Source organism: Carassius gibelio, chromosome A3 (genome assembly GCF_023724105.1).
Source record: "Carassius gibelio isolate Cgi1373 ecotype wild population from Czech Republic chromosome A3, carGib1.2-hapl.c, whole genome shotgun sequence".
NCBI lineage: Eukaryota > Metazoa > Chordata > Actinopteri > Cypriniformes > Cyprinidae > Carassius > Carassius gibelio.
The window spans coordinates 10,925,311-10,945,113 of NC_068373.1; the positions used below are offsets into that span (position 1 = coordinate 10,925,311).

At 39.8% G+C, this 19,803-nt stretch overlaps 2 long non-coding RNA genes across 4 annotated transcripts; one reads left to right on the forward strand and one right to left on the reverse strand.

Moving 5' to 3' along the window:
• Positions 1 to 2,109: 2,109 nt before the first annotated feature.
• LOC127946521 (uncharacterized) lies at positions 2,110 to 16,238 on the reverse strand. 3 transcript variants are annotated; one of them, XR_008151114.1, is made up of 6 exons: positions 16,031 to 16,238; positions 15,870 to 15,938; positions 6,568 to 6,639; positions 5,765 to 5,792; positions 4,175 to 4,271; positions 2,110 to 3,148 (listed from the first exon to the last, which is right to left on the reverse strand). It is a non-coding gene; the product is annotated as an uncharacterized LOC127946521 (long non-coding RNA). The 3 variants fall into 3 exon arrangements; XR_008151111.1 differs by lacking the exon at positions 6,568 to 6,639 and adding an exon at positions 15,453 to 15,524 and having other exon boundaries at positions 16,031 to 16,236; XR_008151113.1 differs by lacking the exons at positions 5,765 to 5,792; positions 6,568 to 6,639 and adding exons at positions 14,651 to 14,678; positions 15,453 to 15,524 and having other exon boundaries at positions 16,031 to 16,236.
• On the forward strand, positions 2,807 to 13,378 carry LOC127946529 (uncharacterized). The gene is made up of 2 exons (XR_008151115.1): positions 2,807 to 2,955; positions 13,119 to 13,378. It is a non-coding gene; the product is annotated as an uncharacterized LOC127946529 (long non-coding RNA).
• Positions 16,239 to 19,803: the final 3,565 nt, after the last annotated feature.

The following is a 19,803-nucleotide window of genomic DNA, read 5'->3' on the forward strand; positions in this document are numbered from 1 at the left end:
ACAAGCTATTGTTTGTGTCTTTGACATGGATCACTCTCAAACAGAATCACAGCGAGCCACGAGCCCCCTCTAGATACTGAACTACTCCACATGAATCATTGCTCAGTTCATTATTATCCTATCTAGGTGGGTACATAGCCAGGGAGTTGGATTCTCTCTCTAAAAAATATTATTCAATCAAATTCTGAATGGCCATTGGCTGGGCTGACTTGATTTGATTTGTGTTTGGATTCTTTGTTGCTGCTAAACTGGACTAATATTTGTGTGTATGTTTCACTTATTGCCTTTTCTTCATAATCCTTGTTCTAAGTCTGCCTCAATGCAACTACAGTTGCTATCAAAATATTTCTACCCCTCAGAGACTGCAGTACTTTACAAATAGGCTACAAGCTTTCCTGAAGATCCAGGATTTTATAAAAATTGCATCTACAGGGCTTGCAAAATTTCAAAATCCCTGGTGGCCCTTTTGGCAGGTGCTCTTCAGATTTTGGTAGCCCGAACATTTATTTAACTAGCCCAAATTAAAAAAGTACTAAAATATTTTTTATTTATTTAACATAGAAAATCAGAAAGGAGTTTAAATGTCAATTAAAAATATTTTTCAATACACAATCAACAAATATGAAGGAAGTATTAAACAAATCTATTTAAGACATGTATGACCCATTTTAAGAGCTGCACAAGTAAAATGAACTCAGAGTAGGGTCGGATAATGTCCATGGTAAAATATAGTTTATCAGTTTATACAGGTCATCTGTAATGTATCTGCTTGTTGTTTTACACTCTTTGGCCACCAGGTGGTATTTTGTGCTATTGAAACCACAAGAAATTAACCCTTTTGTGAACCGCGTGGCTGAAAATCTTCAATGCTCAATGAGGATAATTTCGCCACCACTAAAAATAAATAAATCAGAAAACAAATTTTTACATACATTTAAACACTAAGCTCAGCGTTTTAAAAAAAACTATATGATATCAAACATTTATAAGCCCTTGATTTTAGACAAGGGGACGGGCGATAGTGATGGTGTATCTGCCGCAGTGTTGCCAACTTAGCGACTTTGTCGCTAGATTTAGCGACTTTTCAGACCCCCATAGCGACTTTTTTCCAAAAAAGCGACTAGCGACAAATCTGGCGACTTTTTTTGACAGACCTTATTTAGTCTCTGAGACTCTCCGGTACTGCCGCACGAGCTCTCTCTCTCTCTCTCTCTCTCTCTCTCTCTCTCTCTCTCTCTCTCTCTCTCTCTCTCTCTCCCAGCGTGCGCACACGCCCCTCTCTCTCTGCATCTGCTTCTGCTATGTTCAGCGAGCAGAGAGAAGCAGCACTTTCTGTTAAAAAAATATATTCTGTTGCTTCTAACTCTATTTTACATACAAGTATAGCCGAAATCACAGTACAATCATTATCTTAATCTTATGTGTATGTGATTTAATTAGACAATGTCGTGAATAGGATTTTAGTGCAGAGATTAACATCTTTGAGAGCTGGTTATGTATTCTTAATGGACCGCGTTTCAGTCATTATAATATTAATTCCGTTGTCGGACAACAAAAACATTAAAATATAATAATAAAAAACTTTTGAGAATTTTGGCTGCCTTAAAACGCAGTACATGAGCATAGAAAGAGCGAGATAATATGACGCACTTACGTCATGAATATGCTAATTAGCATATGACGTCATCTAGCGACATTTAGCGACTTTTCAGGCAGGGTTTAGCTACTTTCCATTGAAAGAAGTTGGCAACACTGATCTGCCGTCCCACCCAGCAAAAACTCGTTGAAAAGACGTCGAAAAGACGTCATTGGCAGTCGTCTAAACAACGTTAAAATTTAGTTGAAAAGTGAAAGGTGAAACGACGTCTTTTTCATGTCGTCAAAAAGACGTCTATAAATAGACGTCCAAATTACGTTTAAATGTGGTTGAAAAGTGAAAGGTGAAATGACGTCTTTTTCAGGTCGTCAAAAAGACGTCTATAAATAGACGTCCAAATTACGTTTAAATGTGGTTGAATAGTGAACGGTGAAAAGACGTCTTTTCCAGACCTAATTACAACCATGAATTATTTGTCATATTCCTAATTAGTGAAAATAAGACAATTCACAGTATATTGACACATTTATTGACACATTACATCTTTCATGTAAAATCTTGATCACATCTTAAGCTTCCTTTGATTAAACAGACCGTAAAAACTGTAATATTGTGAAATATGACTACAGAAATAATTGTTTTCTATGTGGATGCATTGTAGAATGTAATTTATGCCTGTAAACTGAAATTTTTAACACAATTACTTCAGTCTTCAGTATTACATGATCTTCAGAAATCATTATAATATACTGATTTGCTGCTCAAGAAACATTTCTGATTATTATTAGTTTAAAACCGTTGTGCTGCCAAATATTTTGTGGAAACCATTACATTTGTCCGTATTTTTTTAATAGACCTTGCAAAAGAGTAGTATTTATTTCGATTTTTTTTTATCAATTTAAAAGGCTTTACTATAAACTTATCAAATTAATCCATGTTTCTGTATAAATATATTTTTTCAAGACAAATAAACTATGACCAATTATAACCACATTAGAACAACCAAAAATTTTAATTCTGTCATTAATTACTTACCCTCATGTTGCCCCAAACCCATAACACCCTTTTGTGCAGAACACAAATTAAGATATTTTTTTAACAGATGCCTTGTGTACAAAAAAAAAACAAACAAACAATAACAACAGCAAAACTAATCTATTCAGAAATTATGACTCCCCAATGGATTTTCACAAAAGCACAAAAAAAGCGCCAGCTCTCACGCCAATGCAACACTGATGCATCATGGTGCTTGTGTGAATGTGTTATTTTATATAAAGAAAATAATCTCAGATTTCATTAAAAAGTTCCGCATTTATGTTTCAAGGATGAACAAAAGTCTGGTTTGGAACAACATAAAGGTGAGTGAGGAAAATCTTTGGTTAAACTAACACATTAGGTAAATGGGGTTCCCACAGGGGCACCAGTAGATCTCCGCCTGATCTCTGATCTTCTGCTTCTTCTGCTCCTTCCTCCATCCCAATTCTGGATTAATGAGCCACGGCAGATGTTTCCACTTTGAATGCTTTAGCCTCGCTCTTTTTTCTGCAGCATCTAAAGTGAGAAAGAAAACCGTAACTAAAATGTAAATTAATAATAAAAAAACAATGTTTGTCCAAAATGTACAAATTAAAGTGTACTCATTCTTTATGAGGGATTATTAACTAATCAGTATGTCAGGGGTTGTCAGCTCTGGCCATTAAGGTGAGACTTAGGTCTCTGCAGAGTAAAAGTGGGCGTTTATGACTTTGTGGGTGTTTTCAAACTGCTGGGTGTTTCTAAATCATGCAATCAAAATGATCCCCCTTACCTAAACCCCACCCTAAACCTACCGTCACTATGATGTCAGCCAATCAGGTATCATGGTCTAAAAACACCCTGATCTGGTAACTCCCATTACTTTCCTACAGAGACATATGCTTGGATTAAGGTCCACTGTCATGCAGAGTTTACGTCTCAATCAGCTTCACAGTTTGCCAAGTTGTGAATATATTGTGTACACAAATGTAGGTACTGGTAAGCACTGTGGCTCACTATACACTGGTGACTATCTCTGTCCTCATTGTACAACATCACTACTGACATTAATGCACAACAATAAAACTGATATCTTACTTTAATGCTATTTACAGCACATTATGATGAATACTTTATTACATGTATGTGCAAGATTTAATTAATAAATTAATTGGAAATGTTTACTAGATTAGACATTACCTGTCTAGTGATATGTTTATGCTGAAATATATTATTGGTTTGTGTTTTAAAATCTATTACATGTTTTCTTATAGCGAATTATCAGTGCACCGTAAAATGAAAATAGTGATTGAGGCAGCCCTTCACCACTGAGTACTGAGCAACGGACCTGAGTGAAACACACCCAGTGTTTACGTCCACACCTGATCACACTCACCTGTCTGTGACTTATAGTTAGCAAAACTGAAGACCTTGATTAATGTGTTCAGGTGCACTGCACTAGGTTGGTGCAAAACTCTGCAAGTAAAAGGACCTTGTGAGACAATGTTGAGATCTCCTGCAATATGTTCTGAACATTCACTATAAAGAGACAGAATGACTTACAACACTGGTGTCCAGTCCTGGGCTGGAGGACCACCGTTCTGCAGAGTTTCTGCTGATCCTTGATCGGCTGCTCAGGTCTGCTTAACTGGGGTTGGAGCTTAATTATGAAAAAAGAGAAGACAACTAGGGATGCACCGAAATGAAAATTCTTGGCCGAAACCGAAAACCGAAAAAAGAGAAAACCAAGGCCGAAAACCGAAACCCCGAAATAAATTATGCCAATTATTAGTACCATTGCATTTATTGCTATGACCGTGTACTAACTTTACTAAAATTAAGACATTGCAATTGCATAAATTAATATTAAAGTTTCAAAGATAATTACAATTACATAACTTATTAAAAAAAAAAACATAAAAAAACATAATTACAAATGATGTAAATATTTATTAAGCACATTGCAACAATGCACAGTATAAAATAAAATTCAAACTAAAAATGTATCCCACTCATGTGTATATTTAATAATAATGTACAGGCCTACTGGCTGCAGAAAGGTTTTAAAATGAACAGTTCTCTCATAAAAACAAAATGCATTTAGGTGAAGTGCATTTGAAATTTTTCTATGTAGGACTAGAAAGTGCATTACTTCTCCAGTTGGCAAGACTGTTATCACTTCTGGGGATGGGGACTTCAGACAGATAACCGTCTAGCTGTTGAGCAGTTGAGCTTGTCATCTGCCTGACATTTGAGAAATATTTGAGAGAGTGTATTTAAATAGGGCCAGGGCATAAATAAACATTTTTATCAAATTAAAGCAGAAATATGGCTACAATCTGATATTATGTATGTATATATGTTTGTGTGTGTGTATAAGAACAAAATAGCCAATGTATTATTATTATTATTTGAGGCACTTTCTTGCAGAATTCCACTGAACATATCAGACAACGATGGTGCATGCCCCTCATCTGGTGCAGAGACGAGTCTTTTTTTCTGCGCTCTGATCTGTCTCCTGCGCTTGGCGCTTCTCCGTCTCCACGCGGGTTCTCCGCATACAGCGCGGCCTGGATCATTTCTCGTGCGCGCTGCCTTATTTCCGCATCCAAGTAATGGTCTTTATAACGCGGATCAAGCACATTCGGGATGAAGTGCAGAGGATCCGACAAGATCTCAGTGAGACGTGTGCTGTCTTAATCTCTTTGTTAGGAGACGCTTTAGTGATGCTAATAAAGGAGTAAGAAGAGAGAGAATGTTCTCACTGGTGTTAAGTGAATGTCGCGTGGAGCTCGTGGTCTTTGCTATGCAGGTGCACGTGCAGGTCGCGGTTTCTGTTTGCGTCATCACAACATTTCGGCCGTGTTGTTTCGGTGATAAAAGTCTATCGGCCGAAAACCGAAAAGGCCATTTTCAGCCGAAAATTTTCGGTGGCCGAAATTTCGGTGCATCCCTAAAGACAACCAATATTATAATGTTAAAAAGTTAAACAACGTTAAATAATTTGATCAATAAATATGCACAACATCTGAAAATGCACAAAGATGAGAAGAAAGAACTTTCAACATTGAAAAATAAGAAGCAATATTAAATCACACATGCATTTTCTTTTCTTCTTATTATTCCTCTTGCAATAAGTTTATTCACAATTACCTTGTGGTTTATCAATGATTTTCAGTCTCTGAAATAGAAAAGATCCATCAATGATGAACTATTATTTACCCCGTTTATATCTGCGAGGTGTTCATAACACATTTTACCAGTGTGTTAAGATCAGTAATTATGACTGTCGAATGTCAGACTTGACTCAATGTATTCTGCCCCCAAACATATGATTAGACTATCAGTCGAATATCGGCAAGATTCAAAAATTCTGATTCAACTATGAAAAACCTTAGTCAAGGACACCCCTAGTAATTTCAAATATTACTATTTTACTGTATTTTAATCAAATAAATGCAGCAGTGGTGAGCATAAAAGATTTATTTTAAATACATTTTTAAATAATATTTTCTATTTCTCTTCCACCTTTATTTGATCCTCTAACTTTAACACTCACTATTCTAATTCTATTCTTAAAAAAAATCTAACTACCTTTCTAATCTTTTTGTATTATATTTTCTTTACATTTATTATGCAATTGTGTGTATGTGTGTGTGTACGAGTAAAGACCTCTAACTAGCTTGTTCTACTCTTTTTTTTTTTAATTCTGTTTTCTCTTTATTTATTATATTATTTAAAATCCCATGCTATGTGTACCGTGTTAAGCTAACTGAGACTTGTTATAGCACTATAACATTGCTTATATATCATTGCTCTTGTTTTTGATTGCTTCCACTGTCTTAATCTGTAAGTCGCTTTGGATAAAAGAGTCTGCTAAATGAATAAATGTAAATACATGATAAATCTGACCCTTAAACGTTTGAATAATAGTGTATGTTTGAGGTATTACTTACTAGTTATATGTTTCATAATGTCTAAAAATGTTCTTCAGCTGGATACAGGCACGGCCATCAGCATGGAAGAATCTAGAACATAAACAATCTGTCATTCTGTCAATCTGTCTAAGCCAACAATATTTATTATACAATGCCATGTTTATTATAAATAAACTATAGCAGAGGTGAAATGCAGAAAAGAAAATTAATTTACAGATTATACAAAAAAATTAAAAGAATAATAACAGAATTTAAAGTTTTAGGTTTACTAATCGATTAATACTCTTACAGTGTGGACATCAAAATAACTAACATGCAAACAAACACACACACACACACATTATGAAAATATTATATAAACACACACATATATAAGAAAATTACAGATTCATGCTGATGTAGGCGAAATATATTGTGAAAAATGCACATAAAGTTACCTCTTGTAGTTAGCATTACAGTTGAGATGCTAACGGACTTTTTATGAAGACACTGACCATTTCTATAAACTACATTTTCAACGAAAGCGTGTCATTTACATGAAAGAAAGTTTCAGGGACACTTTTATGTAACATTTGTGTAATTTAGGGATTAAACTTACCTGAAATTAGTGAAAACAACCATGAGCGACAGCGTCTGTTCAGCTGCTTGACGGTTGAGCTGAGCCCCGTTTCCATGGTGACTCCAGTACAGCGCGTGACCATCAAGTGTTTTCAAAATATATTTAAATATATTTAACAGTGCGATCAGACATGATGTCTAATTTCTTCACTAGTTTATGTTAATGGCTTTGTGGTGCGAAATAAAAGTTTTTTTTCTGCTAAATTTGGACTAAAGCCCATTTACATCTATTTTTGGGCTAAATAAAAAAAAAAAAAAAAAAAAAAGACGTTAAATGTCGCTTTTTGGGCTTAATTTGGACCAAATCCGACGGACCAAACGAAGACCAATTTTCAACGTCGCTTTTTGGGCTTAATTTGGACCAAATCCGACGGACCAAATGAAGACCAATTTTCAACGTCGCTTTTTGGTCTAAAAGATGGCCATGACGGGCCGACTTGATTTAGACCAGAAAACGACGTCCAAATGACGTCTGGTGCTGGGTGGGGTGCATCTCATTAAGGATAAAGTATTTCCAAGGTAATCAATAAAGGTATGAGGTCTGTTGTTGTTATCGGGGGAATTTTTTATGCCAGTGCTGTTGAGCTTCTTGCCGAGGCTACCGTGCCGGGACGTGGATTGGATGTTCCCTCTCGAGGCGGTAACTCAACATTACGTCAGCTAAGACGTATATGGGAACTCTTCCCTTCTCCACTTTCACTGAAATCTTATTGGCTAACGCCAGCTGGGGACAGCTGGCCAATTGACGCGAAGCATGCAAATACTGGCGGGTAAGCGTGCAGTATAAAATGCATGGGCGCGAAAATTACGTCAGAATCTCTTTCTTCACGCTAGAAGTCTTATCTAAGTCATCGTGGAAGTTGCAATAGAGGACTACTCACCCTGTTTTTCCTCTCCGCATCCGATGGCTGCTAATGCTAGATTCGGACCTTCACCAGTTCTGTGTGACCTGCTATGGGATTCTCACACGGACAACACTTGCGCCCACTGTACCGAGAAAAACTGCCAGTGCGCGCCCTCAGAGCCAGAGTGGCTCGGAGGACGGCGGGAATGAGGCCCACTGCCGCCAGCGAGCCGCTGGTGGGCCCTCCCCCGCCCGAAGACGAGTTTGACGTCGGCGTGGTGGACTATAGCTTCCGCGTCCTCTTCGGAGCTGGCGAGGAAAACGACTCCATGTCGCTTCGACGTCGAAAAAAGGTTTGGGCCTCTCAGTGGGACCGCCCCGACCAAGAGGGCCCTGAGACCTCCAGGAGAAGCTCGTCAGGGTCTTCGGAAAGGTCGTCACGGAGCTGAGTCTCGCTTGCAACGCACATGACGAACCTGTGATAGGTAACTAGACTCGTGGCTCCTCCAGTCGAGCTGCTACCAGATGGCATTTAAGCATGCAAGAGCTCGTGGTGAAATCGTGGGCTGCACCCCAATCGGCGCGCACCCACTCTGCTACGAAGGCCATATCACGCACGTGGACGGGACGGAAACCCTCCCCCCCGTCTAGGAGACTGTTACCACACACCTGTGCTCGTCTCCCTCTGCTTTTGGTCCGGACCACAGTCTAGAAAGAGCGAGTGCAGCTTCTGCTCTTTGCCAGGGCAATACTCAAGGTGTTTCAGGCAAACGGCGGCACCGTAGCGCTGACGTCATCAGGATCTGCACGCGGCAACTGATCTCGCGCTGATTGCTATTAAGCGCTCTGCTCAGCTGTTTCACGGAGCTCATGGTCATCTTTACAGGCACCTATGGCTTACCCTAGCTGTCCTGAAAGACGCGGACCGTAGGCCGCTCCTAAATGTTCCAGTTGCTCCCTCCGGCCTCTTTGGTGACGTCATGGAGCTATTCTCAGAGACGCAGAAAGCGCGCCAAAGTATGAGCCATGTGATACCCCGTCGCTCACCCCAGTCTTCTTCTGCGAGATTCTTATGCATCTGGCCAGGCTCTAAAACCAGCTAAAATAACCCGCAGTGGCACCCCTCTCTGAACCGGACGCTCGTTTCTGCCGAAACCAGCAGTGGTAAGAGCCTGGAAGGTAACGTCAGGGTCAGTTGAGGACCCCGCGCCGCGAGAGACCCAGCGCGCCATACGAGCCGTCTCCCTGACGGTGAAAGAGTGAGTGAGCGGGAGGCCCCGCCCCCAAGCGCCATGTTCATATGCATCATATCCCCCATTTCCTTCGGGCGACGATTGCTATGTCTGTTTGAATGCTGTTTGTGTGAGTTCCACAATAAAAGCAGGTATACAATCAGCGAAAGAGCTTTACTGCCTCTTACACTCATCTCTGTGTCACTTGCCCTGTCTCAGAACAGTGCAGAGCCACAACCCTTGATTATACTGGCCTCGCGAGAGTGCCAACACCACATGAACACGGTGTCACCCTCAATGTTCAGATGCATCATGTCCCCCATGTTTCTTCGGGCGACGATTGCTATATGTCTGTTTGAATGCTGTTTGTGTGAGCTCCACAATAAAAACAGGTATACAATCAGCGAAAGAACTTTACTGCCTCTTACACTCATCACTGTGTCACTCGCCCTGTCTCAGAACAGTGCAGAGCCACAAGCCATGATTATACTGGCCTCGCGAGAGTGCCAACACCACATGAACACGGTGTCACCCTCAATGTTCAGATGCATCATGTCCCCCATGTTTCTTCGGGCGACGATTGCTATATGTCTGTTTGAATGCTGTTTGTGTGAGTTCCACAATAAAAGCATGTTACAATCAACTAAAGAGCTTTACTTCCTCTTACACTCATCTCTGTGTCACTCGCCCTGTCTCAGAACAGTGCAGAGCCACAACCTATTATTATAATGGCCTCGCGAAGGAGCGAGAGTGCCAACACCACAAAGACGCATGCATCATGTCCCCCACATCACTATGGGTGACGATTGCTATATGTGTTTAAATGATGTTTTTGTGAGTAAAAATTGTACTAAAGAAGCATATATACAAATTCTTGCACCCAACGTTGTGTCACTCGCCCTGTCTCAAACAGCGCAGAGCCACAGTCCATGATTATAATGGCCTCATGATGGCGCAAGAGTGTCACACCATTTAGCGACGCGCTCGCCCTCCCGCCAGTGCTTCCAGCCTCGCGGGGGCGGGGCCCTAATTAAAATAAGCCATCAGTGGCTGTAGAGGTAACGCGTCCGCCGTGTCATCTCATGGACGGTAAGAGGGCTATCCCGGGCGTTTCACCGTGGATACTGGGAATAATTCACGACGATATTCTCTCCATTTCAAACGCAGACCTCCCCGCTTCAATGGCGTGGTCCCGTCACTGACTTTGCCCCAAAACCGTCCTGTTCTGCGACAGGAAGTTCTCAGTCTGCTCGAGAGAGAGCGATAGAGCGAAATTTCCCCTCAGATCGAGCGGAATGCGCATGTTGAATTATCTGGACGATTGGCTGATTTTAGCCCACTCAAGAGATGTGCTATCAGTCACGTGGAAACAATGCTTCGCCATTTGGATACGCTGGGACTGCGTGTGAATATGCAGAAGAGCGTGTTTTTACGAGTCGGACTGTAACATATCTGGGAATATGTTTGGACTCGATGGCGATACAAGCCCATCTCTCTCTAGAGCATTTCATCGACTCTGCGCTGTTTCTGACTGGGCAGGTCGTTTGCACTGAGGGAATTTCAGAGGCTTCTGGGACTGATGGCGGCGGCTTCTTCAGTGTGCCATCTGGGTCTGCTACATTGCGGCCGCTACAGTTTTGGCTGTAACTCGAGTTCCGCCGAGGGCGTGGTCTTCGGTCCACAAGCACTTACGGTCATTCACAGTTGCGTCAGCACTCTGAGACCGTGGAACAGCCCGGATATGTTCAGCCCAGGAGTTCTTTTCTCTGCGAACGCGATCTAGGCCGGGGAGCAGTGCGTCTGGGCCTGTGGTCGGAGTCACAGAGAAGGTGACACATAAACCGTTTGGAATAATGGAAGCGGTGTCCTAATATCCCTGCAAGCCTTTCGGTCGAGATTGGAGCGGAAACATGTACTGATTCAAACCGACAACACGTCTGTGGTCTCGTACATAAATCGCCAGGACGGCGTGCGCTCCAGAGCTCTATTCAAACAGGCAGCGAGTTTCCTGTTGTGGGCGGACCGACACTTAATCTCCATAGGAGCGTCGCACATCCCCGGTACTTTGAACCGTGGAGTGAGCATGCTTTTGAGGAACGGGATTCCTCAAGGAGATGTTGGCTTCACCCAAGATCAGATCTAATGATTTGGGAGGGAGGAAGTGGATTTGTTTGCCACGAGCGAGAACACGTTTGCTATCTCACTCCCCCTGCTGGGAGATGCTCTGACATCGCGCTGGCCGGAAGCCAGGCTTACACATTCCCTCCTGTGAAGATTCTGCCTGTGTTGTGCAAAATCAGGGAGGAGAAAGCATCAGTTATACTCGTGGCTCCGAACTGGCCGAATCAGCCCTGGTTCGCGGACCTGAGAGAGTTACTGATGGCTCCCCCATGGCGAATCCCCCTCAAGCAGGACCTGCTGTCCCAGGCGAATGGCACAATATAGCACCCCAGCCCCGAGCTGTGGAACCTTCATGTGTGGCCGCTGCGGGGACCCTAATGAGCGGGACACTCTGCACTGACGAGTGCTAAACACACTTACTGAGACGCGAGCATCATCAAACATTCGCTGCTACGCGCAGAAGTGGTGAGTTTTCACAAAATGGTGCGAGAACATTTATATTGACCCGGGGACCTGTTCCGTGTCGGATGTTTTGCGCTTTCTACAGCACAGTTGGATAGCGGCCCACCCAGCAAAAACTCGTTGAAAAGACGTCGAAAAGACGTCATTGGCAGTCGTCTAAACAACGTTAAAATTTAGTTGAAAAGTGAAAGGTGAAACGATGTCTTTTTCATGTCGTCAAAAAGACGTCTATAAATAGACGTCCAAATTACGTTTAAATGTGGTTGAAAAGTGAAAGGTGAAACGACGTCTTTTTCAGGTCGTCAAAAAGACGTCTATAAATAGACGTCCAAATTACGTTTAAATGTGGTTGAATAGTGAACGGTGAAAAGACGTCTTTTCCAGACCTAATTACAACCATGAATTATTTGTCATATTCCTAATTAGTGAAAATAAGACAATTCACAGTATATTGACACATTTATTGACACATTACATCTTTCATGTAAAATCTTGATCACATCTTAAGCTTCTTTTGATTAAACAGACCGTAAAAACTGTAATATTGTGAAATATAACTACAGAAATAATTGTTTTCTATGTGGATGCATTGTAGAATGTAATTTATGCCTGTAAACTGAAATTTTTAACACAATTACTTCAGTCTTCAGTATTACATGATCTTCAGAAATCATTATAATATACTGATTTGCTGCTCAAGAAACATTTCTGATTATTATCAGTTTAAAACCGTTGTGCTGCCAAATATTTTGTGGAAACCATTACATTTGTCCATATTTTTTTAATAGACCTTGCAAAAGAGTAGTATTTATTTAGATTTTTTTTTTTTTATATATTTAAAAGGCTTTACTATAAACTTATCAAATTAATCCATGTTTCTGTATAAATATATTTTTTCAAGACAAATAAACTATGACCAATTATAACCACATTAGAACAACCAAAAATTTTAATTCTGTCATTAATTACTTACCCTCATGTTGCCCCAAACCCATAACACCCTTTTGTGCAGAACACAAATTAAGATATTTTTTTAACAGATGCCTTGTGTACAAAAAAAAACAAACAAACAATAACAACAGCAAAAATAATCTATTCAGAAATTATGACTCCCCAATGGATTTTCACAAAAGCACCAAAAGCGCCAGCTCTCACGCCAATGCAACACTGATGCATCATGGTGCTTGTGTGAATGTGTTATTTTATATAAAGAAAATAATCTCAGATTTCATTAAAAAGTTCCGCATTTGGTTTCAAGGATGAACAAAAGTCTGGTTTGGAACAACATAAAGGTGAGTGAGGAAAATCTTTGGTTAAACTAACACATTAGGTAAATGGGGTTCCCACAGGGGCACCAGTAGATCTCTGCCTGATCTCTGATCTTCTGCTTCTTCTGCTCCTTCCTCCATCCCAATTCTGGATTAATGAGCCACGGCAGATGTTTCCACTTTGAATGCTTTAGCCTCGCTCTTTTTTCTGCAGCATCTAAAGTGAGAAAGAAAACCGTAACTAAAATGTAAATTAATAATAAAAAAACAATGTTTGTCCAAAATGTACAAATTAAAGTGTACTCATTCTTTATGAGGGATTATTAACTAATCAGTATGTCAGGGGTTGTCAGCTCTGGCCATTAAGGTGAGACTTAGGTCTCTGCAGAGTAAAAGTGGGCGTTTATGACTTTGTGGGTGTTTTCAAACTGCTGGGTGTTTCTAAATCATGCAATCAAAATGATCCCCCTTACCTAAACCCCACCCTAAACCTACCGTCACTATGATGTCAGCCAATCAGGTATCATGGTCTAAAAACACCCTGATCTGGTAACTCCCATTACTTTAGTACAGAGACATATGCTTGGCTTAAGGTCCACTGTCATGCAGAGTTTACGTCTCAATCAGCTTCACAGTTTGCCCAGTTGTGAATATATTGTGTACACAAATGTAGGTACTGGTAAGCACTGTGGCTCACTATACACTGGTGACTATCTCTGTCCTCATTGTACAACATCACTACTGACATTAATGCACAACAATAAAACTGATATCTTACTTTAATGCTATTTACAGCACATTATGATGAATACTTTATTACATGTATGTGCAAGATTTAATTAATAAATTAATTGGAAATGTTTACTAGATTAGACATTACCTGTCTAGTGATATGTTTATGCTGAAATATATTATTGGTTTGTGTTTTAAAATCTATTACGTGTTTTCTTATAGCGAATTATCAGTGCACCGTAAAATGAAAATAGTGATTGAGGCAGCCGTTCACCACTGAGTACTGAGCAACGGACCTGAGTGAAACACACCCAGAGTTTACGTCCACACCTGATCACACTCACCTGTCTGTGACTTATAGTTAGCAAAACTGAAGACCTTGATTAATGTGTTCAGGTGCACTGCACTAGGTTGGTGCAAAACTCTGCATGTAAAAGGACCTTGTGAGACAATGTTGAGATCTCCTGCAATATGTTCTGAACATTCACTATAAAGAGGCAGAATGACTTACAACACTGGTGTCCAGTCCTGGGCTGGAGGACCACCGTTCTGCAGAGTTTCTGCTGATCCTTGATCGGCTGCTCAGGTCTGCTTAACTAGGGTTGGAGCTAAACTCTGAAAAAAGAGAAGACAACCAATATTATAATGTTAAAAAGTTAAACAACGTTAAATAATTTGATCCATAAATATGCACAACATCTGAAAATGCACAAAGATGAGAAGAAAGAACTTTCAACATTGAAAAATAAGAAGCAATATTAAATCACACATGCATTTTCTTTTCTTCTTATTATTCCTCTTGCAATAAGTTTATTCACAATTACCTTGTGGTTTATCAATGATTTTCAGTCTCTGAAATAGAAAAGATCCATCAATGATGAACTATTATTTACCCCGTTTATATCTGCGAGGTGTTCATAACACATTTTACCAGTGTGTTAAGATCAGTAATTATGACTGTCGAATGTCAGACTTGACTCAATGTATTCTGCCCCCAAACATATGATTAGACTATCAGTCGAATATCGGCAAGATTCAAAAATTCTGATTCAACTATGAAAAACCTTAGTCAAGGACACCCCTAGAAATTTCAAATATTACTATTTTACTGTATTTTAATCAAATAAATGCAGCAGTGGTGAGCATAAAAGATTTATTTTAAATACATTTTTAAATAATATTTTCTATTTCTCTTCCACCTTTATTTGACACTCTAACTTTAACACTCACTATTCTAATTCTATTCTTAAAAAAAATCTAACTACCTTTCTAATCTTTTTGTATTATATTTTCTTTACATTTATTATGCAATTGTATGTGTGTGTGTACGAGTAAAGACCTCTAACTAGCTTGTTCTACTCTTTTTTTTAATTCTGTTTTCTCTTTATTTATTATATTATTTAAAATCCCATGCTATGTGTACCGTGTTAAGCTAACTGAGACTTGTTATAGCACTATAACATTGCTTATATATCATTGCTCTTGTTTTTGATTGCTTCCACTGTCTTAATCTGTAAGTCGCTTTGGATAAAAGAGTCTGCTAAATGAATAAATGTAAATGTAAATACATGATAAATCTGACCCTTAAACGTTTGAATAATAGTGTATGTCTGAGGTATTACTTACTAGTTATATGTTTCATAATGTCTAAAAATGTTCTTCAGCTGGATACAGGCACGGCCATCAGCATGGAAGAATCTAGAACATAAACAATCTGTCATTCTGTCAATCTGTCTAAGCCAACAATATTTATTATACAATGCCATGTTTATTATAAATAAACTATAGCAGAGGTGAAATGCAGAAAAGAATATTAATTTACAGATTATACAAAAAAATTAAAAGAATAATAACAGAATTTAAAGTTTTAGGTTTACTAATCGATTAATACTCTTACAGTGTGGACATCAAAATAACTAACATGCAAACAAACACACACACACACATTATGAAAATATTATATAAACACACACATATATAAGAAAATTACAGATTCATGCTGATGTAGGCGAAATATATTGTGAAAAATGCACATAAAGTTACCTCTTGTAGTTAGCATTACAGTTGAGATGCTAACGGACTTTTCATGAAGACACTGACCATTTCTATAAACTACATTTTCAACGAAAGCGTGTCATTTACATGAAAGAAAGTTTCAGGGACACTTTTATGTAACATTTGTGTAATTTAGGGATTAAACTTACCTGAAATTAGTGAAAACAACCATGAGAGACAGCGTCTGTTCAGCTGCTTGACGGTTGAGCTGAGCCCCGTTTCCATGGTGACTCCAGTACAGCGCGTGACCATCAAGTGTTTTCAAAATATATTTAAATATATTTAACAGTGCGATCAGACATGATGTCTAATTTCTTCACTAGTTTATGTTAATGGCTTTGTGGTGCGTAATAAAAGTTTTTTTTTCTGCTGAATTTGGACTAAAGCCCATTTACATCTATTTTTGGGCTAAATAAAAAAAAAAAAAGACGTTAAATGTCGCTTTTTGGGCTTAATTTGGACCAAATCCGACGGACCAAATGAAGACCAATTTTCAACGTCGCTTTTTGGTCTAAAAGATGGCCATGACGGGCCGACTTGATTTAGACCAGAAAACGACGTCCAAATGACGTCTGGTGCTGGGTGGGGGGAGTTTGAAACCATCCACGCTGAAGGTGTATGTGACCGCTATTGCCGCTTTCGTTCCCCGGTTACGGGTAAACGATCGGTAAGCATGCTCTGGTATTCAGTTTTCTCAGGGGAGCAAGTAGATTGTGTACTTCATGGCCGCCCTCCGTGCCGCCGTGGGATTTCGCTCTAGTTTTGAGGGCTCTATCTCTTATTACCGTTCGAGCCATTAGCTTCGATTGCGGTTAAGGAGCTTCCCTGAAGACTGCCTTGCCTCTTGCTCTCGCCTCAGCGAAGTGCCTTGGAGAATTTCGTGAGTGTTTGGTGAACGATATTTCATTGGTTTCGGGCCTGGCGACTGTAATGTCACTCTCCGGCCGAGACCGGATTTCGTTTCGAAGTCACTCAATACACCGTTTTGTTTCCCTGCCCGCCTTATCTGTTGAGCCGTCAGCCTCGCGCGACGCTGATACTCAGAGCGCCGGGCCCCTGTTAGGGTTTTACGGATGTATATGAATTGCTCGGCCGCCTTTCGTCAGTCGGACCAGCTGTTCGTGTGCTTGGTGGATGTAATAAGGGACGTGCTGTTTCTAACAGAGACTTTCTCACTGGATCGTGGACGCTATCAAATGCCAGGGGAAGGATTACCCCCTCAACATCAGAGCTCATTCTGCGAGGACATTATAAATGCTTCCTGATGGGCCTGGTCTAGAGGTATGTCTGTCCAGTATTTATGTTTTGCTGCTGGCTGGTCTTCCCAGAACACAATCGCCAGGTTTTACAAGCTGGATGTACCCTCTGTAGCGTCACATGTTTTTCGGTGAGTTAAGTTTTATTCATTAAAGCTGTTATACCAGCTATACAGTAGTTACCATGGCTGCTAACTCTGTGTTATGGTTTAAATGGTTTATGCAGCAGTCACCGCAAACGCCGTCGACTCTGTTTAACTCTCATGCTTGAGTGCTTATTGCTTTGTGTCTGCCCTGGTTAGTGCAGATTTCGATATATTGCTTGAAGTTATGCATATTTTGTTAGGGTCGGAGCAGATGTCTCATTGGCCTAGTTCCGCCTATCAGATGCAAGCACTCTTAGCGACACGGCCATTGGCTAGAACTGTACTGCTTGTGTGAGGGTGATTGACTCCGTTCAGGGCTTATCTTCACTGCTCTCACGGCGGGATTTTATACAGTTCCCATATACGTCTTAGCTGACGTAATGTTGAGTTACCGCCTCGAGAGGGAACGTCTCCGGTTACTATCGTAACCTCGGTTCCCTGAGAGGCGGGAACGAGACATTACGTTAGCCGCCGTGGTCGCTGTTTGATCAGCTGTGCTAGCGTTCAGTCGTGATTCTGACGTAATTTTCGCGCCCATGCATTTTATACTGCACGCTTACCCGCCAGTATTTGCATGCTTCGCGTCAATTGGCCAGCTGTCCCCAGCTGGCGTTAGCCAATAAGATTTCAGTGAAAGTGGAGAAGGGAAGAGTTCCCATATACGTCTTAGCTGACGTAATGTCTCGTTCCCGCCTCTCAGGGAACCGAGGTTACGATAGTAACCGGAGACGTTTTACTGCGACGTGAGCGAAGCGGTTGGGAGGGATAGTTTATATATTTAGTCTTGGGTTTCCCAACTAAAGTTCGGCGGACGCCGGTTGTTTTCCCGAGCGCTGTACCCCATGTCCGGTAGCGGAAAAGAAGACCAAGGGTGTATTCTAGAAAGCAGGGTTAACTTATCGTGAACTAAACCCTGAACTCTCGCTTGATTAACCCCAAACCTTGCTTACTCGAGGTATGTGGTTCCAAAAACGCTACCGGGAGTAAGTTCATAAACTCAGAGTATGTTCCTGGTTAAGACTCAAGACATTCTCAACAGAGCGACGAATCGACGAGTCACTATAGAAACGGACGCTAAGAAAAAGCGCGCCAAGCTGTTTCTTTCTTCTTCTTTTGTTCATTAGTTGTTTACATGCTTAGTGCATATCGCCAACTAATGGATGGTTGTGCAATCATTTTTATTTTTATTTCCATTTAATCTTTAATCCTTGAGAATGTGAATTAATATAGTTTGTTTTATGCTAAGTCATATCAGATATGTATTTTGATTTAGAATTTAGACATTATAAAAAAATACCTCTCCATGTGTGAGATATTCCATGTAATAAAATATATATATAAGTTAAACATTACCTTGTCATAGTGTTTTATAATTTATGCATACGTCTTAATACATAATTTATAGATAAATCTTATATATGCCAATAAAAGAAATAATCATATTAGAATAATATATTACCTTATTTATTACTTATGTTAGCGCTATATAAAATAGGCTATATTACATATTGTAATATTATATAATGTTTTATAATGGAGCAGGTTACGGTCAGAGAGTGAGTTGCTAGGACTGCTAACATACCCTGAAACATACCTCCGTTTTTGGAACCGAAATTTGAGGTTATCCGCTTACTTACTCTTAAACATACCCGGGTATGTCAGATAACCTGCTTTCTGGAATACCCCCCCAAAAGAGGGGAGCTTATCCCGCCCCCTTCGTGAAGGAGTCACAGGATATGACTACAATCTGTCTCTGTGAGGTTAACGAGGGGCAATGCAGCTTTGATGTATTGCACCTGTCAGGAATCAACCCAAATATATATATCTTAAATTGCCTGTATTATAAATACATTTTTGTGCATAATGTACTGGATTCAACATAACTGAAACCTAACCCTAATAAACTGCAACAAAACCATCCCATACGAAAGGAAAATATATTTACCAATATATTTCTTAAAATATATTGTCATATATTGTAATATATTATTTTCCCTTTTTATTTCCTAATATATTCTATATTTGAATACATTTAATAATATATTAATGAAACATATATTATATAATATATTGCAAAATATACAAATGATTGCCACTTTCAATATATTGCAATATATTGAAAAAAATAAATATATATAAGAATATATGCCTAATATATTACATGATATTTTCCAATATACTGCAATATATTTTTGTTTCATAAGGGATAAACACCAAAAATGAAAAGAAACTTTAAGTTTTGTTTGTTTACTCCTAATAAATAAAGCCCACTCTTTCACTTTAGTTTGCTTTGCAATGTTTCCCCTTCCCCAAAGAATTTCGGTTTATTAAATTGAAAGTGAGCGCATGGATCTAGTTAGCTGTTCAGTATATTCAAGCCCCCCACTACGGAAGCCTCCACATACCTTACCATACAATGGCCCTGTTGTGTCCTACAGGACTACCACCTTCACCACACACCACCTTTAGCATTTGAGTGAACACTGCAGCAAGAGTGGTTCTCCTCAGTTCAAGCTCCAC